At 45.1% G+C, this 26,729-nt stretch overlaps 1 long non-coding RNA gene across 3 annotated transcripts in view; it reads left to right on the top strand.

Moving 5' to 3' along the window:
- Positions 1-26,729, top strand: part of LOC139266733 (uncharacterized) — a 109,642-nt gene that overhangs the window by 5,207 nt on the left and 77,706 nt on the right. For all 3 annotated transcript variants that reach the window (XR_011593753.1, XR_011593755.1, XR_011593754.1), the window contains exon 3: positions 6,264-6,348. This is a non-coding gene — a long non-coding RNA (uncharacterized lncRNA). The remainder of the gene's footprint in view (positions 1-6,263; positions 6,349-26,729) is intronic.

Here is a 26,729-nt window from a genome sequence, read left to right as displayed (position 1 = left end):
TTCCATCTCTCCCACTTCAGCCACTTCCTCCTCCTCCTTGCTCAAAATAACCTCCTTCTCCAACCTCACTTCACTAATATCCATTTTAACCCAGAAATCCGAGAAATGCAACCAGAAACAGAGCAATCACTGATCACCACCACAATCCCTCACCAGCTTTCTTTTCTCTCTCTCTCTTCTGTGCATGTGCAGATGACCTCTGACCTCCTGAAACACGGGAAAAGACTGTTGCTATGGACATCGGCTGAAAAAAAAAACGCCAACGCCCATTTCACATCGCTCCCACTAACACACAAATTATAAAGTGGAAACTAGCAGGTTTGAAAATGGGTGATATTCCGGCGATCACAAAAACCAATGTAAATGCTAACCCTGGAAATACCGCCTACTTTTGGGCACTCTGGAGACTAATGCAAAGTCTAGCCCCCTGAGGGGAGCAAATCGCCTCATTTTTTGTGGATGTCTTGCCTAAATGCAGCATTTTGTGACATACTGGATTGAGAAGGAATATCTCAGGAATGAGAACATTAGAACATAAGAAATAGGAGCAGGAGTAGGCCATTTGGCCTCTCGAGCCTGCTCCGCCATTCAATACGATCATGGCTCAACTGATCATCGACTCAGCTCCATTTCCCTGCCCGTTTCCCATAACCCTTTACTCCCTTATCGCTCAAAAATATATTCAATGACCCAGCCTCCGCAACTTTCTGGGACAGAGAATTCCACAGATTGACAATCCTCAGAAGAAATTCCTCCTCATTTCAGTTTTAAATGGGTGGCACCTTATTCTGAGACTGTCCCCTGATTTTAGTTTTCCCTATGAGTGGAAATATCCTCTCTGCATCCACCTTGTCGAGTCCCCTCATTGGGCCCAAGTTTCCACATGATTCGCGCCTGATTTTTAGGAGTGACTGGTGGAGAACGGACTATTTTAGAAATCGCAATTCTCCACATTTTTTTTTTCTGCAGTTCTAGTCAGGTAGAACAGTTCTACTTTAGAACAGAATTTTTTCTTCAAAAGGGGGCGTGTCCGGCCACTGACGCCTGATTTGAAAGTTTCCACAGTGAAAATGTACTCCAAACTAAAGTAGAATGGAGCAAGTGAAGATTTTTGTAGAACTGAAAAAACCTGTTTGTACACATTAAAAAATCAGGCGCAGGTTACAAATTAGGCATCCAGAACGAGGTGGTGGGGGGAAGGGAACTCATTAAATTCGACAATAAATCCTTATTTATACTTCTACAAATATTATACAAATAAATCCAACCTGAATAAACATTTATAAGCAAAGAAAAGATTAAATAAACCATCTTCCTACCTGTGTGAAAGTGCTTCAGGCAGCTCAGCGATGTTCCCGCGAACGGGGGAGGCGGTGGGGGGGGGGAGGGAGGGAGAGAGGGAGGGGCAGGCAATGTTTTTTTCACACTGCGCGTGCGCAAACGCTCCAACGCACACGTGCAGCGTTGCCGGCAGGGAAAACAACTAATTTAAATAGTACCCGCCCCCTCCCACTTACAAAATCGGCGCGAGTGTAGGCTCCGCCCCCCTGCACGCCGCGCCAGGCAGACAAGGAGCTGCAGAACGCTCGAGAATCGCGATATTTTTTTTTAGGCGCGAAAAATGGACGCCCAGCTTGGAGGGGCGCCCGTTTTTTTTCTTGTGGAAACTTGGGCCCATTATCTTGCATGTTTCAATAAGATCACCTTTCATTCTTCTGAACTCCAATGAGTACAGGCCCAACCTACTCGACTTATCTTCATAAGTCAACCCCCTCATTTCTGGAATCATAGAAACATAGAAAATAGGTGCAGGAGTAAGCCATTCGGCCCTTTGAGACTGCAGCACCATTCAACAAGATCATGGCTGATCACCCACCCCAGCACCTCCCCACCACGCACCCTCCGCACCCCCCCCCAGCCTCAAGGACCACATCCAACTCCCTCCCGAACACATCCAATGAACTGGCATCAACAACTCTCCGCGGCAGGCCAACAACTCCCCGAGTGAAGAAGTCTCTCCCAATCCCAGCCGCAAACAGCCCACCCCCCATCCCAAGAGTGTGCCACCCCCCGGCTCCGGACCAACCCAACACCGGGAACACTCCCCCCGCACCCATCCCACCCCACACCGTCCCGTTAGAATCCTTCACAAATGCCGAACACCCCCGGAAGTCGAGTCCCGCTCAGGTTTCCCCAGCAATCGCTTCCGCACCCCCCCCTACTCCGCACCCCCCCCCACTCCGCACCCCCCCCCCCACTCCGCACCCCCCCCCCCCCCACTCCGCACCCCCCCCCCCCCCCACTCCGCACCGAGTCGGGTGCAGCAGCCCAAATTGGATGTTGCAATCTGGTGGGCAAATTTCTATCATCATTCTCACACTCAAACAAATGCAGCCTTATCGACACAACCGAAATGAAAAATTTATATTAAGCTATTACAATATTCATGGTTAGAAATCATTGTTCTTTTTGATAAAGAAGCCCATGAGGTTTTGTGTGATTTAGTAGTACATCTTTAGTTAGTTTCAGGAACAAGTTCAACCCGCTGCAGTTGTGTTAATGCAGTTTCATTGACTAGCTGGAGCTCTGGCATATTGAATGACATAGAATGCGTAAGAATGTGCAGGGAGAATGATCGGACTTCTTGCCGGGAGTGCTTTTCCCATGATAACCGGCAAGGTCTTGCTGTCCACCATTTTGAGAAGCTCACCGTTGAGTTGAACAGATTGTGAATGTAATCCAACCTAGTGAACCTTCTCTGAACAGCCTCCAATGCAAGTATATCCTTCCTTAAACACGGAGACCAAAACTGTACGTAGTATTCCAGTTGTGGCCTCACGAATCCCCTGAACAGTTGTAGTGGGACTTCTCTGCTTTTCCAATAAAGGCCAACATACCATTTGCCTTCCTGATTGCTGCACCTGCATACTAACTTTGTGTTTCATGAACAAGGACCCCCCCAGGTCCCTCTGTACTACTCTGCAATTTTTCTCCATTTAAATTATAATTTGCTTTTCTATTTTTTTTTTCTGCCGAAGTGGATAACCTCACATTTTCCCACATTATACTCCATCTGTCAAATTTTTGCCCACTCACTTAGACTGTCTATATCCCTTTGCAGATTTTTTGTGTTCACAATTTGCTTTCCCACCCATCTTTGTATCATCAGCAAACTTGGCTACATTACACTCAGTTCCTTCATCCAAGTCATTAATACAGATTGTAAATAGTTGAGGACCCAGCACTGATCCCTATGGCACCCCACTCGTTACTGATGCCAACTGGAAAATTATCCATTTATCCCGACTCTCTGTTTTCTGTTAGTTAGCCAATCCTCTATCCATGCTAATATATTACCCCCAACCCCATGAGCTTTTATCTTGTGCAGTAACCTTTTATGTGGCACCTTATCGAATGCCTTCTGGAAATCCAACTACCCCTTATCCACCTGCTCGTTACATCCTCAAAGAACTCCAGCAAACTTGTTACACGTGATTTCTCTTTCAAAAAACCATGCTGACTCTGCTTGATTGAATTATGTTTTTCCAAATGTCTCGCTACTGCTTCCTTAATAATGGACTCCAGCATTTTCCTAACGACAGATGTTGGGCTAACTGGTCTATAGTTTCCTGCTTTCTGTCTGCCTCCTTTTTTAAATAGGGGTGTTACATTTGTGGTTTTCCAATCTGCTGGGACTGCCCCAGAATCCAGGGAATTTTGGTAGATTACAACCAAAGCATTCACTTTTTCTGCAGCCAGTTCCTCCCTCTCTATAGCCCCTTGATTATCCACTATTGGGATGTTTTTAGTGTCTTCTACCGTGAAGACCGACACAAAATATTTGTTCAAAGTCTCTGCTATTTCCCTGTTCTCCATTATTAATTCCCCAGTCTCATCCTCTGGGGACCAACATTTACTTTAACCACTCTTTTTATGTACCTGTAGAAACTCTTATCTGTTTTTATATTTTGTGCTAGTTTACTTAATCTATCTTTCCCCTCTATCATTTTTTTAGTTGTTTGCTGGCTTTTAAAAATGTCCCAATCCTCTGGCCTCCCATTAGTCTTGGCCACATTGTATGCCCTTGTTTTCAATTTGATACCATCCCTTATTTCCTTACGTAGCCCTTCTCTTGCAGTCTTTCCTTCTCATTGGGATATATTTTTGTTGCGAGTTATGAAATATCTCCTTATATGTCTGCCACTGTTCATCAACCGTCCCATACTTTAATCTATTTTCCCAGTCCACTTTAGCCAACACTGCCTTCATACCTTTGTAAGTCCCCTTTATTTAAGCTTAGGGCACTGGTTTGAGAACCAACTTTTTCACCCTCCAACTGAATTTGAAATTCAACCATGTTATGGTCACTCATTTCTAGAGGATCCTTTACTAAGAGTTAATTTATTAATCCTGTCTTATTACACAGTACCAGATCTAAGATAGCCTGTTCTGCAAGTACTGTTCAAGGAAACTATTCCAGATACACTCTATGAACTCTTCCTCAAGGTTACCCTGACCAATTTGCTTTGTCCAATCAATATGAAGGTTAAAATCGCCTATGATTATTGCCATTCCTTTATTACAAGCCCTCCATTATTTGTTGGTTTATATTCCGTCCAACAGTGTAGCTACTGTTAGGGGGCCTATAAAGTATGCCCACCAGTGACTTTTTTTTCCCCTTGTTATTACTTATCTCCACCCAAACTGATTCAACATCTTGTAAATGAAATGCTGTCACCTTGGGGCAGATATCTGTCAGGGTTCCATGCAATAATGAAGAATTCAAAGGGTCAGTAATTAGATCTTGCAAGTCTACAGCTTCACGATCTTACAGATTGGGCAGCTCAGGATCTCGCTGGTTAAAGGTGCAGATTATTTTGCAGATAAGACAGGTGATGGTTAATTTAGCTTTTTATACTACAGCTACAGAGTTACATTTGTGGGAATGTTGTAGGTGAATTTCAGTAAACGCACTGATTGTATATAATCTCCTGGCCTCCCGAGTTATCATGGGCTGTGAAGCCGATGCAACGCAGTGATTTAAAAAAAAAACTTTCTACAAGAAAGAAAGAAATTATACTTTTAGTCAGTTGGTTATTTATGTTGGTACATGAGCTGAACCTGGGTTTCTCTCTTGTATGTGTGTTCGGCTGCTGGTTTCAGATTGAAAGATTCCACTGTGAGTTGAATTCTTTAAATACCCCGTTCCATCTTCCCTCTTTGTTCCCTGCCTGAAATAAATGCCAAAATCACTCCTGATAAGTACAACAATGAAACTGTTGCTTGTAAGGAAGGAACTGGTATTTATACAAGCACATTTCACATGCTCTCAAGACTGCCCAAAGCACCTTGCAGCCAACGATTACTTTAGCAGTGTAGTTGCTGTTGCGATGGAGGCAAATGTGGCAGCCAATTTGCATGCAGTAAGGTCCCACAAATGGCAAATGTGATCATTCGCCAGTTAATTGTGGTGTTGGTGGAGGGACAAATGTTTGTCAGGGCACCGGGAGAACTCCCTGCTCCTTCTCAAATAGTGCCGTGGGATCTTTTACCATCCATCTGAGGGGGCAGACGGGTCCTCGGTTTAACATCTCCGAATAAATGGAAACCCCCTGATAATGTAATCTCAGTACTACATTTAGCCTCGGCTATGTGCTCCGGTCCTGGAGTGAGGCTTGAATCTGCAGCCTTCAAACTCGGGCCATTGAGCCAAGCTAACCATGAAGTCTGTACATTTTGTTTTGTTGGAATTGCAAGTTTTCAGTTTAACAATAAAGGCACAATCTCTACCTTGCTGTAACGGGATTATGAATCGGAATTTCTTGTTTTAAAAGGAAAAACAAAGGCTCCAACGTTGACTTGCAGTTCTTCAAAGTTTTGAGTGGATGGAGATGGGGGAGAAAATAACCTTAAACATGTTGACATTTAATTGACCTTTGAAAGCCCATTCTGTTAATCATACTCAAAAGTGGTGAAGATATGGTTGGCTGCCTCTGTTTTTACATGCAATCGTGCTCAGCATTTAAATTCTTCAGCATAATTGCCTAACTGTATGTAGTTTTATACTTTACTCCCCCCCCCCCCCCCCCAGTAGTAAAGTTAGTGAAGCCCCTTGGACTGGTCACAGGCTGGGATTTGTTACTTTTTCTCTGTTGAATAGAAATGAGTTCCTGTCATTAGAGGATCGCAGGGTGTGGTTATTAACTGATTTGGAGTGGAAAGACTTTTGACTCTGGTGCTCATGCTGCCCTTTTCCTTTGCAGATAGCCTCTGTAATGAGTAAGGACAAATTTGTGCCAGTGGAAGGCTATTTGTGAAGGAGCTGATGACTGCTGACGGCCCAGTTTGGTGAGACAACTTCTAACACCTGTACGAGCAAGACCAGAATGTCCAGATATGAATGGGGTTTTAAAACCGTAATTAAACTTACTTTATATTTCTCTCCATTTAACCTGCTTAACTTGGTCTGTGTGGAATGGCTGTTATTTTGCATAAAGCTTTGTATACCAGTGATATTTGATTATCTGTGTGATACTGCATATTACCCTGTAACCTAATCAGAGTCATTGTAACAAACAGCAACATCATAACTTAAGCAGTTTATCGATACTGAGGGATCAATTGTTTATACTGTAATCACATCCAAAGGAATACAGTGTGTGTTTTTTTTTGTGTGGCTTTTCAGGAGTGTCCCATAAGGATGCTCAAACAAAGGGTATTGTGCCACTCTGTGTTGCTACCATTGTATATCACCATGAGTGCCAGCAGGTATGACGTACATACTTGACCTTGTAATGCAGAAGTGACATAACCTTCCAATAATACTTCATTAACCAATTGCTACATATGCTGTTTAATGCATTCCATAATTGTCAGATTATTTCTTGATCAACTTATGGTTGTAATGTTGTGAACTTGCACCTTGAGCGTTCTTGATTTTAAACAATATGTCGGGCACAAATAGATCTAAAAATGAAAAAAAAAGTCAACAAATTTAAACTCTCAGCAGTGTTAAAAGAAATGGGAGAGTAATTTCCTGGCTGCTGTTGTAATCTAGGATCTCAAATAATTGTGATGTGGATTCCAGTCCTTTTATTGCGCAGTTCCTGGTAATGACTTGAAATAAAAATAGAAAATATTGGAAACACTTGGCATTTGTCTGTCCAGCATTTTCTGTTTTTATTTCAGATTTCCGTCCTCTGCAGTATTTGTCTGATATAAACTATTCTGCTCCTCCTTTACCCACATTAGTACCTGAACTCTTGACTAGAGGCTGTGAACTTTTCTGCTTGTAATCTATCTTGCTTTCTGACTGATCTAAGTATTTGGCATTTTTAAACCTGATTTCCATGGGCCCGAAATTGTGATTGTGTGTTCACAGTTCTTGTGTAGGTGTCGGTATTTCTAAGACCGTAGATTTTGTCCTCTTGTCCTATTGTTTTGTGTACTTAGAATTACACAAGTTACAACATGGAAATATGCTTTTTAGTCCAAGCTGTAGGTGTTGGTGTAGGTAATTTTCCACATGAATAGGGATCCCTATCCCATGTGCTGCCCTGTTGCCATATCCCTTTATCCCCCTTTCCTTCAACTGTCAATGTAACCTACTCTTAAATAGCTTTTCTACTTCAAACACACACTCTGGTCGTACATTCCCCACCTTGCAACTCTGCAGTCTGCCCTAAATCTCTTGTATTTAACCTAATGAAAAGAAAGAACTTGCATTTATATAACACCTTTCACAACCTCAGTGTCTCAAAGTGCTTTACAGCTAATGAAGTACTTTGAGTGTAGTCACTGTTGTAATGTAGGGAACCGCTTTGGCCAATTTGTGCACAGCAAGCTCCCACAAACAGTGGTAAGATAATGACCAGATGATCTGTTTTTTTTATTTTAAAGTGATGATGGTTGAGGATAAATATTGGCCAGGGCACTGAGGAGAAACCCCCTTCAAATAGTGCCATGGGATCTTTTACACCCACCTGAGAGGCCAGATCGGGTTGAACAATTTTTTTTAAACGTAGGGAGCTGTTATGATCTTGAATGCACTGCCTGAAAGGTTGGTGGCAGCAGATTCAGTAGTAACGTTCAAAAAGGAATTGGATCTCTAATTAAAAAGGAGAAACTTGCAGGACTATAGGGAAAGAGCAGGGCGGAGTGGGACTAATTGTATAAACCTCTTTTTCAGAGAGTCAACACGGGCACGATGGGATGAATGGCCTCCCTATGTGCTTAATGATAAACGAGCCTAATATAAAAAAATTTGGTTGAATCTGATTTTTCCAATGTTTTCATTTATGGGTCTCTGCCCTGTGGGGCTTTAAAATAAGAATTATTTGCAATCCTGTTTGTGAAGTTGTCCAAAGCTACTCTGTTGTAGCGGAAAATATTTTTAAGTTGGAGAAATGCTTGAATTGTGAGCTGAATATTAAATTTAAATACACTTTGATCCTAGCACATGATCTTCTACCACCAGTGAAGGGTTAAACACCAGGATCTACCCATTAAATGACAAATAGAGGTTGTAGGGTGGAGATTATTTCCGGTATACATCAATCAAAGCTAAGTTGTTCGTGGGATGTGGGCATTGCTGACAAGGCCAGCATTTATTGTCCATCCTTTAATTGACCCTGAGAAGATGGTGGTGAGCTGCCGCCTAGAATCGCTGCAGTCCATGTGGTGAAGGTACTACCAGGACTTGGACCCAGTGACGATGAAGGAACGGCGATATATTTCCAAGTCAGGATGATGTGCGACATGGAGGGGAACGTGGAGGTGGTGGTGCTCCCATGCGCCTGCTGCCCTTGTCCTTCTCGGTGGTAGAGGTCGCAGGTTTGGGAGGTGCTGCCGAAGAAGCCTTGGCGAGTTGCTGCAGTGCATCTTGTAGATGGTACACACTGCAGCCACAATGTGCCGGTGGTGGTGAATGTTTAAGGTGGTGGATAGGGTGCCAATCAAGCGGGCTGCTTTGTCCTGGATGGTGTCGAGCTTTTTGAGCTAAGTAGATAAATTATTCAATAGACTATAAATGATCATATTTTTGCTTTGTGCTTCCTGTCTACAAATCTTGTCACTTTTCTGTCAGCATTTGAAAATCGCTATTTCATCATTTCACATTCAATTTTGCGCTACACTGTAATGATGTAATTGCATATTTTGGCCACTAGGTGGCTATGTACTGCAGGTTTCTGAAGTCTCTCCCAGCTTTGTCTCCGTCTTGTATATTTAAAAAAAAACACCCATGTAGGTGGATGTAAAAGATGCCATAGCATTATTTGAAGAAGAGCAGTGGAGTTACCCCCCAGTGTCCTGGCCAATATTTATCCCTCAACCAACATAACATCACTTGGGGGAACAAAAACAGATTGCGCTGTATCTGGTCATTGTCACATTGCTGTTTGTGGATCTTTGTGTGCACAAATTGGCTGCCACGTTTCCTACATTACTCAGGTACATTGGCTGTAAAGTGCTTTGGGATGTCCTGAGGTTGTGAAAGGTGCTATATAATTACAAGTCTTTTGAGTTTGCATTTCTGATAGACCCAATCTCAGGGGTAAGCTGGCATTCCCAACTACCATCAAGCAACTGAAGATAACACAAACTACAAGCAATGATTTTTCTCAAAACTGGAGAGAACAAAAACGTGTTGTAATTAGAAATAGAGCACAGGAGTATCCCCTTACTCATCACCTCGAAACTTTGTTTCTCTAACACACTCCTTGCTGGCCTCGGGTTAATGGGTAGGGAAGTCTAGAGGTTATGGCACTGGACTAGGAACTTGGAGGCCACTTCAAATTGCACCATTGTAAGTTGTGACACAAAATTTAATAAATCTGGAAATTGTGGACTCCCAGAAAAAAAACTAACTACAAAGGTATTAGAAACATACAAACATAGAAAATAGGTGCAGGAGTAGGCCATTCAGCCCTTCTAGCCCGCACCGTCATTCAATGAGTTCATGGCTGAACATGCAACTTCAGTACCCCATTCCTGCTTTCTCGCCATACCCCTTGATCCCCCTAGTAGTAAGGATGACATCTAACTCTTTTTTGAATATATTTAGTGAATTGGCCTCAACAACTTTCTGTGGTAGAGAATTCCACAGGTTCACCACTCTCTGGGTGAAGAAGTTTCTCCTCATCTCTGTCCTAAATGGCTTACCCTTTATCCTTAGACTGTGACCCCTGGTTCTGGACTTCCCCAACATTGGGAACATTCTTCCTGCATCTAACCTGTCTTAACCCATCAGAATTTTAAACGTTTCGATGAGGTCCCCTCTTATTCTTCTGAACTCCAGTGAATACAAGCCCAGTTGATCCAATCTTTCTTGATAGGTCAGTCCCGCCATCCCGGGAATCAGTCTGGTGAACCTTCGCTGCACTCCCTCAATAGCAAGAATGTCCTTCCTCAGGTTAGGAGACCAAAACTGTACACAATACTCCAGGTGTGGCCTCACCAATGCCCTGTACAACTGTAGCAACACCTCCCTGCCCCTGTACTCAAATCCCCTCGCTATGAAGGCCAACATGCCATTTGCTTTCTTAACCGCCTGCTGTACCTGCATGCCAACCTTCAATGACTGATGTACCATGACACCAGGTCTTGTTGCACCTTCCCTTTTCCTAATCTGTCACCATTCAGATAATAGTCTGTCTCTCTGTTTTTACCACCAAAGTGGATAACATCACATTTATCCACATTATACTTCATCTGCCATGCATTTGTCCACTCACCTAACCTATCCAAGTCGCTCTGCAGCCTCATAGAATCCTCCTCGCAGCTCACACTGCCACCTAACTTAGTGTCATCCGCAAATTTGGAGATACTACATTTAATCCCGTCTAAATCATTAATGTACAGTGTAAACAGCTGGGGCCCCAGCACAGACCCTTGAGGTACCCCACTAGTCACTGCCTGCCATTCTGAAAAGTACCCATTTACTCCTACTCTTTGCTTCCTGTCTGACAACCAGTTCTCAATCCATGTCAGCACACTACCCCCAATCCCATGTGCTTTAACTTTGCACATTAATCTCTCGTGTGGGACCTTGTCGAAAGCCTTCTGAAAGTCCAAATATACCACATCAACTGGTTCTCCCTTGTCCACTCTACTGGAAACATCCTCAAAAAATTCCATAAGATTTGTCAAGCATGATTTCCCTTTCACAAATCCATGCTGACTTGGACCTATCAAGTCACCTCTTTCCAAATGCGCTGCTATGACATCCTTAATAATTGATTCCATCATCTTGCCCACTACCGATGTCAGGCTTACCGGTCTATAATTCCCTGTTTTCTCTCCCTACTTTTTTTAAAAAGTGGGGTTACATTGGCTACCCTCCACTCGATAAGAACTGATCCAGAGTCAATGGAATGTTGGAAAATGACTGTCAATGCATCCGCTATTTCCAAGGCCGCCTCCTTAAGTACTCTGGGATGCAGTCCATCAGGCCCTGGGGATTTATCGGCCTTCAATCCCATTAATTTCCCCAACACAATTTCCCGACTAATAAGGATTTCCCTCAGTTCCTCCTCCTTACTAGACCCTCTGACCCCTCTTTTATGTCCGGAAGGTTGTTAGTGAATATCGAACCAAAGTACTTGTTCAATTGGTCCGCCATTTCTTTGTTCCCCGTTATGACTTCCCCTGATTCTGACTGCAGGGGACCTACGTTTGTCTTTACTAACCTTTTTCTCTTTACATATCTGTAGAAAGTTTTGCAATCCGTCTTAATGTTCCCTGCAAGCTTCTTCTCGTACTCCATTTTCCCTGCCCTAATCAAACCCTTTGTCCTCCTCTGCTGAGTTCTAAATTTCTCCCAGTCTCTGGGTTCGCTGCTATTTCTGGCCAATTTGTATGCCACTTCCTTGGCTTTAATACTATCCCTGATTTCCCTTGATAGCCACGGTTGATCCACCTTCCCTTTTTTATTTTTACGACAGACAGGAATGTACAATTGTTGTAGTTCATCCATGCGGTCTCTCAATGTCTGCCATTGCCCATCCACAGTCCACCCCTTAAGTATCATTCGCCAATCTATCCTCGCTAATTCATGCCTCATACCTTCAAAGTTACCCTTCTTTAAGTTCTGGACCATGGTCTCTGAATTAACTGTTTCATTCTCCATCCTAATGCAGAATTCCACCATATTATGGTCACACTTCCCCAAGGGGCCCCTCACAACGAGATTGCTAATTAATCCCCCCTCATTACACAACACCCAGTCTAAGATAGCCTCCCCCCTAGTTGGTTCCTCAATATATTGGTCCAGAAAACCATCCCTTATGCCCTCAGGAAATCCTCCTCCACCGTATTGCTTCCAGTTTGGTTAGCCCAATCTTTGTGCATATTAAAGTCACCCATTATAACTGCTGCACCCTTATTGCATGCACCCCTAATTTCCTGTTTGATGCCCTCCCCAACATTACTACTACTGTTTGGAGGTCTGTACACAACTCCCACTAACGTTTTTTGCCCTTTGGTGTTCTGCAGTTCTACCCATTTAGATTCCACATCATCCAAGCTAATGTCCTTCCTAACTATTGCATTAATCTCTTCTTTAACCAGCAATGCTACCCCACCTCCTTTTCCTTTTATTCTATCCTTCCTGAATGTTGGATACCCCTGGATGTTGAGTTCCCAGCCCTGATCATCCTGGAGCCACGTCTCCGTAATCCCAATCACATCATATTTGTTAACATCTATTTGCATAGTTAATTCATCCACCTTATTGCGGATACTCCTTGCATTAAGACACAAAGCCTTCAGGCTTGTTTTTTTAACACCCTTTTTCCTTTTAGAATTTTGCTGTACAGTGGCCCTTTTTGTTTTGTGTCTTGGGTTTCTCTGCCCTCCACTTTTCCTCATCTCCTTTCTGTCTTTTGCTTTTGTCTCCTTTTTGTTTCCCTCTGTCTCCCTGCATTGATTCCCACCCCCCTGCCATATTAGTTTAACTCCTCCCAACAGCACGAGCAAACACTCCCCTCGGACATTGGTTCCGGTCCTGCCCAGGTGCAGACCGTCCGCTTTGTACTGATCCCACCTCCCCCCGAACCGGTTCCAATGCCCCAGGAATTTGAATCCCTCCCTGCTGCACCACTGCTCAAGCCACGTATTCATCTGAGTTATCCTGCGATTCCTACTCTGACTAGCACGTGGCACTGGTAGCAATCCCAAGATTACTACTTTTGAGGTCCTACTTTTTAATTTAGCTCCTAGCTCCTTAAATTCGTTTCGTAGGACCTCATCCCTTTTTTTTTTAAACCTATGTCGTTGGTACCAATGTGCACCACGACAACTGGATGTTCTCCCTCCTTTTTCAGAATGTCCTGCACCCGCTCAGAGACATCCTTGACCCTTGCACCAGGGAGGCAACATACCATCCTGGAGTCTCGGTTGCGGCCGCAGAAACGCCTATCTATTCCCTTTACAATTGAATCCCCTATTACTATCGCACTCCCACTCTTTTTCCTCCCCTCCTGTTCAACAGAGCCAGCCACGGTGCCATGAACTTGGCTGCTGCTGCCCTCCCCTGATGAGTCATCCCCCTCAACAGTACTCAAAGCAGTGAATCTGTTTTGCAGGGGGATGACCACAGGGGACCCCTGCACCACCTTCCTTGCACTGCTCTTCCTGCTGGTCTTCCATTCCCTATCTGGCTGTGGACCCCTCACCTGCGGTAAGACCAACTCGCTACACGTGCTACTCACGTCATTCTCAGCATCGTGGATGCTCCAGAGTGAATCCACCCTCAGCTCCAACTTTGCAACGCGCTCCGTCAGGAGCTGCAGGCGGACACACTTCCCGTACACGTAGTCGTCAGGAACACTGGAGTCGTCCCTGAGTTCCCACATGGTACAGGAGGAGCATAACACGTGACCGAGCTGTCCTGTCATGACTTAACCCTTAGATAGGCAACCACAATGCTAAAGTTTACTCACTGTTATAGAAGAGAAGAAAGAAAAACTACTCACCAATCACCAGCCAATCACTTACCCCCTTGGCTGTGACGTCACCTTTCTGTTTCTTTCTACTTCTTTTTTGCCTTCTCCCTGTAGCTGCACAAGTACGCCTTTTATAGGCCTCCGACCCCGGACTCTCGCCTCACCAACTGCGTTGTATTGATTGTTGTGAAAATCCAGCTGATTCACTGATGCCTTTCAGCAATGAGAACCTATCTGGTCTTGTGCACATGTGATTATGTGGTTGACTCTTGATATCCTCTAGGTCAGCTCGGGATGGACAATAAATAATGCTGGTGTCACCCACATCTCCAAAACAATTTATTTAAAAAAAATTAAAAAAAATACCTCCTCCTTCCAAATCATCCCAAATTGAGCACCACTTGCTCATCGCCTCTATCCTTGTTGACCTCTAGTGGCTCCCTATCCTCAAAAGGGTTGTCCTTGTCCTCATCTACAAATCTCTCTGGCTCTTCCAACCTTCCCATGCCTCCCATATCCCCCAGTCCTCTGATTCCAGCCTCTTGTGCTCCATCGTCAATGGCAGAACCTTCATTTGCCTTGCCTCACTTCTTTCTTCCCAACTCCCTTGATCCCATGACCAGTCTCCCTACTTGCTTTTGTAATGTCCATCTTTTAAAAATCTATTTTGAGCAAGCATTCGATCGCCTCCCAGATAGGTTCGGCAGCCGGTCCTTTTCTCTACTGTGAAGCGCACTGTGACATTTTATTGCATTTAAGTCACTAAACAAATGCACATTGCCAGTAAGATTCAGTTCTTCTTGGGCACATTATTTGGTGACATTGAGTATCGTGCACCACATAGTGACTTCTCCCAGACCTGTCGGTCATCTTTTCATACAGCTCGCAGGTGGACCTGAAATGATGATCAAGGGACCATAAGAACATAAGAATTAGGAGCAAGAGTAGGCCATTCAGCCCCTCGAGCCTGCTCCGCCATTCAATGAGATCATGGGTGATTTTCAACTCCACTTTCCTGCACTATCCCCATATCCCTTAATTCCCCTAATATCCAAAAATCTGTGGATCTCTGTTTTGAATATACTCAACGACTGAGCCTCCACAGCCCTCTGGGGCAGAGAATTGCAGAAATTACAACCGAGCCAAACAAATCTGCCTCACCTGAACCTTATTACAGTTACACAGGGCCTTGGTGAGATCGCACCTGGAGTATTGTGTGCAATTTTGGTCTCCTTACCCAAGAAAGGATATACTTGCTATTGAGGGAGTGCAGCGAAGGTTCACCAGACTGATTCCTGGAATGGCAGGACTGTTGTATGAGGAGAGATTGGGTCGACCAGGCCTGTATTCACTTTAGAAGAATGTGAGTGGATCTCATTGAAATGTATAAAATTCTGACTGGATGCAGGGAAGATGTTTCCCCTGGTTGGGAAGTCTAGAACAAGGGGTCATAGTCTCAGGATAAGGAGTAGGAAATGTATGATGAGAAATGTTTTCACTCAGAAGGTGGTGAACCTGTGGAATTCTCTACCACAGAAGGCTGTGGAGGCCAAGTCACTGAATATATTTAAGAGGGAGATGGATAGATTTCTAGAAACAAAAGGCATCAAGGGGTATGGGGAAAAAGCGGGAATATGGTGTTGAGATAGAGGATCAGCCATGATCATATTGAATGGCGGTGCAGACTCGAAGGGCCGAATGGTCGTCTACTGCTCCTATTTTCTATGTTTCTATGTAAGACCTCCAAGGAGGCAAATGCAACTTCAGTGAGGTGAAAGAAAATTGTTCAGCAGAGAAGAAATCTGACTGGCAGCCGTGTCAGAGATGTCTGCTATGTGGATTGGTCGACATCACAGACTGGCAGAAAGACTTTTGAAACGAAACCAGTAAATGCTGCAAGTACACAGATCTTTTTTAATATTTGAAAGAAAAAGCAGTGTCAATGCTTTGATTTGATCCTTTGTCACAAAAGCAGAGAGTAAATTGATCATTTTAGCTAAATGCGTTGTTAAATTTAAAATGACTGTGCCACTATCCATTGGGAAGTTGCACTTGGGTTGTGCTCCATGCAGTGACTGTTGTGTCACTCCAGTGTGCTGCAGATATAGTTAAAAGTAACTTACTGGCACAAAGTTTGTTTTGACCAAGAGGAGATAAACAGCTCATTAATCACACTTATCTCTGCAACAGTGCAACGATGAAATATACTGGGTGATTTTGTTCGAGGTATTTTAGTTGTTTTTGTGCAGGGCCAGCATAACTGAAGAACCAGGACATTACTGAAGGTGATTTCCTTCAAGCCCAATTTTTACACCTACATTCTGACTGGTACATAGAACATTCACACATGGGATTCTGCAAACTGTAAATCAGCAATCTAGTAAGTGAAAATAAGTCTTGTGTTGTGTAAAATCTATGTTTTGCTATAACGTATGCTGAAAGCAGATCAGCAATAGGACTTTTGGCAAGTAAAGTTTGTGTTATCTCTCCAATCTTCAATAGCAAGGAGAAGTCAGATGCTGTATGTTCCAAACAAGATGATTTTATTTACACCAATGCTTGCTGGTATTTTTTGTATTCTCTTGTTGCGAGTGATGGCCTCCAGGCCACATTTATTGTCCATCCAAGTTGAGACCATAAAAACATAAGCATTAGGAGCAGGAGTAGACTATTCGGCCCTATTGAGTCTGCTCCACCATACAATAAGATCATGGCTTTATCTTATTATTGTGTTCCTAACACAGATGAGGCTGTACACAGGGAGGTTAAAGTAACAGTGATCTCAGTCTTGAATAAGACACTCCAGAGTGAGGAACAGGCCTTGATGGACGGGCTTATATGCAGTGCTCCCAAGGGATGCTGGGATCCCTTGGAACTTCAGGGGATGCACTCCCTGGTGGCGGAACATGGGAGTGCATGCTTTACAGCTACACAACATCACTCCCCCTCAAAGTCAAAGTGAAAACTATTTACAAGGTGAGGCGGTCAGGAGCCTTTCTTTCCCTGGTGGACCGCCTTGGTACAAATGTCTGTTCTGGTGTCTTGGCTGTGCCCTCGCTGGGCTGGTGTGTTGTTGGTCCTGCAGGGCTTCTGGGTGAGCCTGGGCTGTTGGGCGAGAGGGGTTCGATTTCCTGGTCTGGGGTGGTGTCGTTGATCCTTTGGGTGTGTGTTGTGGGCTCAAAAGGTGGTGTCTACTTTGGGTTGTTCAGGGCAGTCTGTGAACCGCAGTCTCGTTTGGTCCAGATGCTTTCTGCAAATTTGTCCATTGTCTAGTTTGACTACCATCACCCTACTCCCTTCTTTAGCTATCACCATGCCCGCGATCCACTTGGGACCATGTCCATAGTTTAGCACATACACAGGGTCATTCAGATCAATTTCCCGTGACACAGTGGCGCGACCATCGTTTACATTTTGTTGCTGCCGCCTGCTCTCGACCTGATCATGCAGGTTGGGGTGAACCAGTGAGAGTCTGGTTTTAAGTGTCCTTTTCATGAGTAGCTCAACCGGGGGCACCCCTGTGAGCGAGTGGGGTCTCGTGCGGTAGCTGAGCAGTACTCGGGACAGGCAGGTTTGGAGTGAGCCTTCTGTGACTCGTTTAAGGCTCTGTTTGATTGTTTGTACTGCCCGCTCTGCCTGCCCATTGGAGGCTGGTTCAAACGGGGCCGAGGTGACATGTTTGATCCCATTGTGGGTCATGAATTCTTTAAACTTGTCATTGGTGAAACATGGCCCGTTGTCACTGACCAATATGTCAGGCAGGCCGAGGGTGGCAAACATGGTCCTCAGGCTTTCAATGGTGGCAGTGGTGGTGCTTCCTGACATTATTTCACATTCAATCCATCAGGAACACTTTACTGAGAAACGGACCCGCATACTCTACATGGATCCTCGATCATGGTCTGGAGGGCCAGGAAAACAAACTTAGTGGTGCCTCTCTGGGCGCATTGCTCAACTGAGCGCGCATGCTGCATTGCTGTACACAGGACTCTAAGTCAGAGTCTATACCGGCCACCACATGTGGGATCTTGCTATCGCTTTCATCATTACTATACCCGGGTGTGTGCTGTGGATATCCGAGATGAACGTCTCCCTGCCCTTTTTTGGTAGCACTACGCGGTTACCCCACAACAGGCAGTCTGCCTGAAGGGACAGCTCGTCCTTTCGTCGCTGGAATGGCTTGATTAGCTCTTGCATTTCAACGGGGATGCTGGCCCAGCTCACATGCAGTGCAGAGTTTTTTTTTTACTAGGGACAGCAGAGGATCTTGGCTGGTCCAAGTCCTAATCTGGCAGGCCGTGACAGGTGATTTATCATTTTCAAACGCTTCCATGACCATCAACAAGTCTGCGGGCTGCGCCATCATCAGCAAGTTTGCAGACTGCGCCATTTCCACCCCCGTGGTGGGCAGTGGTAGCTGACTGAGAGCATCCGCACAGTTCTCGGTGCCTGGCCTGTGGCGGATGGCACAGTTATATGCTGATAAAGAGAGCGCCCACCTTTGTATGCGGGCTGAGGCATTAGTATTTATCTCCTTGTTTTCAGCGAATAGGGATGTGAGGGGTTTGTGATCGGTTTCCAGCTCAAATTTGAGGCCAAACAGGTACTGATGCATTTTCTTTACCCCGAACACACACGCTAATGACTCTTTCTCAATCATGCTGTAGGCCCGCTCAGCCTTAGACAAGCTCCTGGAGGCATAGGCGACGGGTTGCAACTTCCTCGCAACATTAGCTTGTTGTAATACACACCCGACTCCGTATGACGACACATCACATGCTAACGCAAGTCTTTTAGACCGGTTATACAATACAACCAGCTTGTTGGAGCATAAAATGTTTCTGGCTTCCTCAAAAGCAATTACTTGTTTTTTTTTTCCCCATACCCAGTTCTCACCTTTACGCAATAATATATGTAGGGGCTCTAAGAGGCTGCTTAACCCTGGTAGGAAGTTACCAAAATAGTTGAGCAGTCCCAGGAACGACCACAGCTCCGTGACATTCTGTGGCCTGGGCGCTTTCCTGATAGCCTGTCTTGGCTTCTGTGGGCCGAATGCCGTCCGTCGCAATCTTTCTCCTCAAAAACTCCACTTCTGTTGCCATGAAGACGCATTTCGACCTCTTCAGCCGCAGCCCAGTTGCTGGAGGACCTCCAAGGATTTGTAGGTGCTCGACGGTGTCCCGACCCGTGACCAATATGTCGTCCTGAAAGACCACCATGTGTGGTACCGACTTGAGTAGGCTCTCCATGTTTCTCTAGAAGATCGCTGAAGCCGACCGAATTCCAAACTGGCATCTGTTGTCGATGAACAGTCCCTATGCGTGTTGATGCAGGTGAGGCTCTTCGAAGACTCCTCCAGCTCCTGCATCATGTAGTCTGAAGTCAGGTCGAGCTTGGTGAATGTCTTGCCTCCTGCCAGCGTCGCAAATAGGTCGTCTGCCTTAGGTAGCGGGTATTGGTCCTGTAGCGAGAAACGATTAATAGTTACTTTATAATCGCCGCAAATCCTGACCATGCCATCACTTTTGAGTACTGGAACAATCTGGCTGGCCCACTCACTGAATTCCACTGGGGAGATGATGCCCTCGCGTTGCAGCCTGTCCAGCTCGATTTCCACTCTCTCCCTCATCATGAGGTACCGCTCGTGCCTTGTGATGAATGGGTCGTGCCTCTGGGGGACCAAGTGGATCCACACCTTCGCCCCGGAAAAATTTCCAATGCCTGGCTCAAAAAGGGAAGGAAATTTGTTAAGAACCTGGGTACATGAGGCCTCATCGACATGTGATAGCGCTCGGATGTCATTCCAGTTCCAGCGGATTTTGCCCAGCCAGCTCCTTCCAAGCAGTGTGGGGCCATCGCCCGGGACAATCCAGAGTGGCAGTTCGTGCACCGTGCCCTCCTAGGTGACCTTGACCATGGCGCTGCCCAGGACAGTGATAAGCTCTTTGGTGTATGTTCTCAGTTTCGTCTGAATGGGACTCGGGGCTGGCCTGAGTGCCTTGTTGCACCACAGTCTCTCAAACATCTTTTTACTCATGATGGATTGGCTAGCGCCAGTGTCCAGTTCCATGGCTACGGGTAAGCCATTCAAGTTTACGTTTAGCATTTTTAGTGGACATTTCATCGAATATGTGTGCACCCAGTGTACTTCAGCAGCTGCCTTCTCTCTGAGGCTCGAAATTGCTTTGGTCCAGCATGGACCGATCTTCCTCTGCCACGTGGTGGTTAGCAGGTTTTGCAGAGCTTGCAGCTCTGTGGAGGTGCCCTATTGTTCCACAGCTCTTGCAAACATACCCTTTTTGAAGTGGCTTGAATCGGCTGAATGGAAGCCTCCAACGCCAACAAGGTGTGAATTGCCTTGCATTCATCCTTTGTTGCGGACTCAGGGTCATCAGGGTCACGTGAGTCCTGGTGGCAGTTGCAGACTCGTAGTTTATGCCCTGTGCATTTCTGCTTGCAAACACAGTTCCAGTTAATTTCTGAACATTGCTAGCACTTGTGTGCTGAGAGATTTGTTTGGTGTTATCACTGGTGGACATAAACGCCTATGCTATCGCAATGGCCTTACTGAGGGTTGGTGTCTCTAAGTCAAAAGTTTTCGTAGGATGGTCTCATGGCCAATGCCCAATACAAAAAAGTCTTTGAGCATTTGCTCGAGGTAGCCATCAAACTCACATTGTCCTGAAAGTCTCCTTAGCTCGGCGACGTAGCTCGCCACTTCCTGACCTTCAGATCGCTGGCATGTGTAGAACCGATACTTCGCTATCAGCACGTTCTCCCTCGGGTGAAGATGCTCCCGAACCAGTGTACACAGCTCCTCATACGACTTATCTGTGGGTTTCACCGGAGCCAGAAGATTCTTTGAAGCTGTAGGTAGGTGCCCCGCAGACCGTGAGGAGGACCGCTCTCCTTTTTGCAGCGCTTCCTTCTCCGTCCAGCTCGTTGGCTACAAAGTACTGGTCTAGCTGATGGACATAGGCTTCCCAGTCCTCCCCCTCAGAACTTCTCCAGGATGCCCACAGTTTGCTGCATCTTTGCGTTGGATTCGTATACTCGTCGCCAGTTATTGTGTTCCGAACACATGAGACTGCACACAGGGAGGTTAAAGTAACAGTGATCTCCATCTTTATTAAGACACTCCAGAGTGAGGAACAGGCCTTGGGGGCCGGCTTATATACAGTGCTCCCAAGGGATGCTCGGATCCCTTGGGACTTCAAGGGATGCACTCCCTGGTGGCGGAACATGGGAGTGCATGCTTTACAGGTACACAACACTTTTATACCTCAACCCCATCTTCCTGCCCTATCCCCATATCCCATGGTTCCCTTAGTGTCCAAAAATCTATTAATCTCTCTCTGTCTTGAATATACTCAACAACTGAGCATCCACAGCCTTCTGGGTAGAGAATTCCAAAGATTACAGCCCTTTTGAGTGAAGAAATTTTTCATCTCCGTTCTAAAAGGCTGGCCCCTTATTCTGAGATTGCGACCCCTAGTTCTAGACTTGCAAACCAGGGGAAACATCCTCTCAGCATCTACCTTGTCAATCCTCTTAAGAATTTTATATGTTTCAATGAGATCACCTCTCATTCATCTAAACTCTAGGGAATATAAGCCTAGTCTACTCAATCTCTTCTCATAGGATAATTCCCCCCCAACCCAGGTATCAGTCTGGTGAACCTTTGTTGCACTCCCTCTAAGGCAAGTATGTCCTTCCTTGGGTAAGGAGATCAAACTGTACACGGCACTCCAGATGCGGTCTCCCCAAGGCCCGATATAATTTTGTAATAAAGGCTAAGAGATTTCTTTACTCTTAACCTTTATTACAAAAGGATTGAAGTACAACAGTTGCTTACCTAATTGCTTGTACTTGCATGTTAATGTTCTGTCAATCATGTACAAAGACACCCAGGTTGTGCTGAACACCAACATTTCCCAATCTCATCATTTAAAAAAACAATTCTGCTCTTTTTTCCGATCAAAGTGGATAACTTCACATTTCTCCCCATTATATTCTATCAGCCATGTTCTTGCCCACTAACTTAGCCTGTCTATATCCCTTTGCATGCTCTTTGCATCTTCTGTGCAACTTCCTTTCCCACCTAGCTTTATATCGTTAGCAAAGTTGGATACATTACGCTCCACCCCCTCAACCAAATCATTGATCTAAATTGCAAATAACCGAGGCCCAAGCACTGATCCTTGTGGTACCCCACTAGTTACAGCCTGTTAACCTGAAAATGACCCATTCATTCCTGCTGTTTTCTTGACCCAGCGATGATGAAGGAATGACAATAGCAACAACTTTTATTTATATAGCACCTTTTAATGTAGTAAAACGTCCCAAGGCAGGAGCTTTATCAAACAAAATTTGACACCGAGCTATAAGAACATAAGAACATAAGAAATGGGAATGGGAATAGGCCATACGGCCTATTAACCAATCCTCAATCCGTGCTAATATATTACCTCAATCCCATGAGGCCTAATTTTGTTTAATAACCTCTTGTGTGGCACCTTATTGAATGCCTTTTGAAAAGCCAAAGACATGGTATCCACTTGTTCCCCCTTATCTAATTTGTCAAACACAATTTCCCTTTCATAAATCTGTTGACTACCCAATTATATTATGTTTTTCTAAGTTACCACATTCCTAATAATAGATTCTAGCATTTTCCCTACTACTGATGTCGGGCTAACTGGTCTATAGTTCCCTGTTTTCTCTCTTCCCTCCTTTCACTTCCTACCTTCCAATTTGCGGGGACTGTTATTCCGGGAGATCAAAACCAATGTATCCGTTATCTCAGTAGCCACCTCTTTTAAAACTCTAGGATGTCGACCATCAGGTCCAGGGGATTTGTTCTCTAGCTTACTCTCGTGTTCTATTTTCCCTTTATCAATTTCTTGAACCTCCTTTGCTGAATTCTAAAATCCGCCCAGTCCTTGGGCCTACTACTCTTTCTAGCAACATTATAAGCCTCTTTCTTTAATCTAAAACAATCTCTAAGGTCTCTTGTTAGTCATGGTTGGGCCATTTATTCTGTGGGGTCATTCATTACGCATTATTTCTTTAAATGTTTGCCAATGTTTATCTACTGTCAAATCTTTTAATCTAGTTTGCCAATCTACCTTGGCCAACTTGTCCCTCGTACCTACATAGTTTGCTTTGTTCAGATTTAATGGTGGTCCAACAATGGTGTTGGGTAGTGAATTCCAGGATATTGACCCAGCGATGATGAAGGAATGACAATAGCAACAACTTTTATTTATATAGCACCTTTTAACGTAGTAAAACGTCCCAAGGCAGGAGCTTTATCAAACAAAATTTGACACCGAGCTATAAGAACATAAGAACATAAGAAATGGGAATGGGAATAGGCCATACGGCCCCTCGACCCTGCTCCGCCATTCAATAAGATGGTTGATCTGATCATGGACTCTGCTCCTCTTCCCCGCCCGCTCCCCATAACTCCTTATCCCCTTATTGTTTAAGGAGAAATTAGGGCAGAGGTAGATTTTAAGGAGGGTCTTAAAAGGCGGAGGTGGAGCAGTTTAGGTAAGGAATTCCAGAGCCTAGGGCCTAGGCAGCTGAAGGCACAGCTACCAATGGTTGAGCAGTTATAATCTGGTATGCTCTGGATGCCAGAATTAGAGGAATGCAGACATCTTGGCTGAGGAGGGGTGGGAGAGGGGCATGTGGCGGCAGGAGGAGATTAGAGATGGGGATAGTCGAGGTCATAGAGGGATTTGAAAACGAGGATGAGCATTTTAAAATCAAGGAGTTGCTCAACTGGGAGCCATTGTCGGTCAGCGAGCACAGGGGTGATGGGTGAATGGGACTCGGTGCGAGTTAGGGCACGGGCAGCTGAGTTTTGGATGACCTCAAGTTTACATAGGGTAGAACATGGGAGGCCAGTCAGCCAGTTGGAATAGTCAAGTCTGGAGGTAACAAAGGTATGGATAAGGGTTTCAGCAGCAGATGAGCTGAGGCAGGGGCGGAGATGGGCAATGTTATGGAGATGAAAATAGACGGTCGTAATTACGGTGCCAATATGTGGTCGGAAGCTCATTTCAGGGTCATATATGACACCGAGGTTGCGAACAGTCTGGTTCAGCCTCAGACAGACGTTGGGAAGAGGGATGGAGTTGGTGACTAAGAAACTGATTTTGTGGCAGTGACCGAAGACAATGGCTTCAGTCTTCCCAATATTTATTTGGGGAAATTTATGCTTGTCCAGTACTGAATGTCAGACAAGTCACGCGAGTGGGGAATTTGAAGGTGATGGCGTTCCCTCAGCATTTTTGCTTTTGTCCTTCTGTGTAGTTGAAGTCGCAGGGATGGACGATGCTGTCCAAGTACATTTGGTAAGAAACTGCAGTGTCTCCTGCAGCAATTCATACTGTGACCACAGTGCGCCGGTTGTGGCGTGTGTAGGGGACATTGAGTCTAGTGACGGGGGCAGTGATCAAGCAAATTGCTCTGCCTTGGATGGTGCTGTGCTTCGAGTATTGTGTAGCTGCCCCCATCCGGAGGGCGTGTTGAGTATTCCTTCACATTCCTGACCAGTTTGTAGATGGTGGTGGGGCTTTTGGGAGGTCAGGAGGTGAGCTGCTGCACATTGTAAGGGCGCAGCCTCTGACTTTTTGTAGTTGTCGTGTTGGCTTGGCTGGTCCAGTTAAGTTTGTGGTTGATGGTGATCCCCCTCAAGAGGTTGGTGGGGGTGGGGGGGGGAGGGAGATCTCTGTGATCGTCGTGACATTGAAGGTGGTGATTGTGTTTGATGTGGTAGTTACCTGGCACTTGTGCAGTATGAAAGCTACTTGACACTTGTCAGCCTAAGCTCTATTATCCAAGTCCTGCTGTCGGCTGGCATAGTCTGCTTCATTATCGGAGATAAAGTAATTGCTTTGCTTGTAAACTACATGGTGTTGATTTAGGAATTTATATCTAGACTAGTTATTTGCTGCTTCAGCTTAGCAATTCATTTTGCTACATCCTTTATTGCTTTTAACCATTGTCCTTCAGAATGTCAGCATGGCTAAATAAAATGCCTTTGAGTTTTTTGTATTTTTATAGAATGATACAGCACAGAAGGAGGCCAAACGGCCCATCGTACCTGTGCTGGCTCTTTGAAAGAGCGATCCCATTACTCCCTCTCCCCTGCCCTTTCCCCGTAGCCCTGCACATTATGTAGATATCCAATTCGCTTTTGAAAGTTACGGTTGAATCTGTGTCCACCGCACTTTGAGGCAGTGCATCACCACAACTCGCTGAGAAAGATACTCTCATCTTTCTTGTGCAATTTTCCAGTAATTTTAGCAGTTGCCATCAAAAAAAATATCGATTCCATGGGCAATCAGCTGCTTCCTTGGGTATTTGTGGTCTCCTTCCCGTGTCCACTTTCTGTTCAGCAAACATCATTTGTTTTCTGGCCTTTTCAGTTCTGCATTTATACTTGACCAGTGGACACATTTACATGCTGTTCTCGGGCAACCACCTCCTCCAGTGTGGGAAGGATGGGCAAGCTGCCATGGCTACTGATTTTGGGGGTGATTGCACTTTCTTCCCTCCAACAAGATGCTGTTCTCTCGGCTGAGCTGTCAGCTTTATCTTTCTTTTGTGGCCAACCGGCATGATCTGCCAAGTGCTGGATTAACCGCGAGATCGGACACTTCATCCAGGAATATATGTCAAAATCCATTTTTTTAATCAAAATGCTGAATACATTTGCTTGGCTTAAAACTAGTATATTTACTCAACCATGGGCATGGGATATAAAATTCTCTCTCAGTTCAGCTCCCTGGGATCTGTGTTGACTCATTTTTTTAATGCTTCATACCAAAGCTGCTGGGTGGGCCAATCATCATTGTTTAGTTGACCTTCAGACGCCCTCCTTGAGCTGCGGTTCAATAAGGCGGCTCACCACCACTTCTCGAGAGTAATTAGGGATGGGCAATAAATGCTGGCCTTGCCAGTGACTCCTACAACTCCGGAACGAATTAAACCAAAATCACAACCAGTGGGCAGATAAATCACTAGTTTCATCTTGAGATTCAGATCTAGATAAAATTTTCCCTTTAGCTAGCCCATTGGTGAAAGATATTTGAAAAATCTTCTAACTCTGGTGCCCGTATCCTAACTCGCACCAACTCCTGTTCACCCATCATTCCTGTGCTCACTGACCGACAATGACTCCTGGTTGAGCAACTCCTTGGGCCCGAACTTGGTCAAAGCCAAGTACTGCCCAAAGGACCGCTGACATACCTGACGGTACTTTGGGCGGGAGTTTTGTGAAAAAGTCCTTAAAGTACTGCCTGGTGACCAAAAAACTACTTATGCCGTTGAATCTGGACGGGAGCTCCCAATCTTGGCGGCAAATGCGATCCTCGGCAAAGTGCTGCCGAAGATTGAGTTGGGCCGGGGGTGGGGGGGGGGGGGGGGGAAGAAACACAGCAATAATAATTTTCACCAAAAAAAAAACACAAAGACCTTCAGGGACCACATACACACAAATCGCTGGAAAAAAATAAATAAAAACTTCACTAACCTTTTTTGCAGGTCGTCTTGCTTCCCATTGGGGTTCGACCTGCCTTCACGCAGCAGTGCGCCCCCTAGGTGGGAGACCTCCATAAAAATGGCACCAAGGGGAGACTGCCCAAAAAACTCGGCGGCGGTAAGACCACGAAGTTCGGGCCCTTAGATTTTAAAATTCTCAGACTTGTTTTCATATCACTCCATGGCCTTCCTTCTCCCTATCTCTGGAACCTCCTCCAGCCCTCCAACTCT

Source organism: Pristiophorus japonicus, chromosome 7 (genome assembly GCF_044704955.1).
Source record: "Pristiophorus japonicus isolate sPriJap1 chromosome 7, sPriJap1.hap1, whole genome shotgun sequence".
NCBI classification, from domain to species: Eukaryota; Metazoa; Chordata; class Chondrichthyes; family Pristiophoridae; genus Pristiophorus; species Pristiophorus japonicus.
The sequence above is the reverse complement of the archived record's forward strand: the minus strand, read 5'-3'. Positions and strand labels throughout refer to the sequence as shown.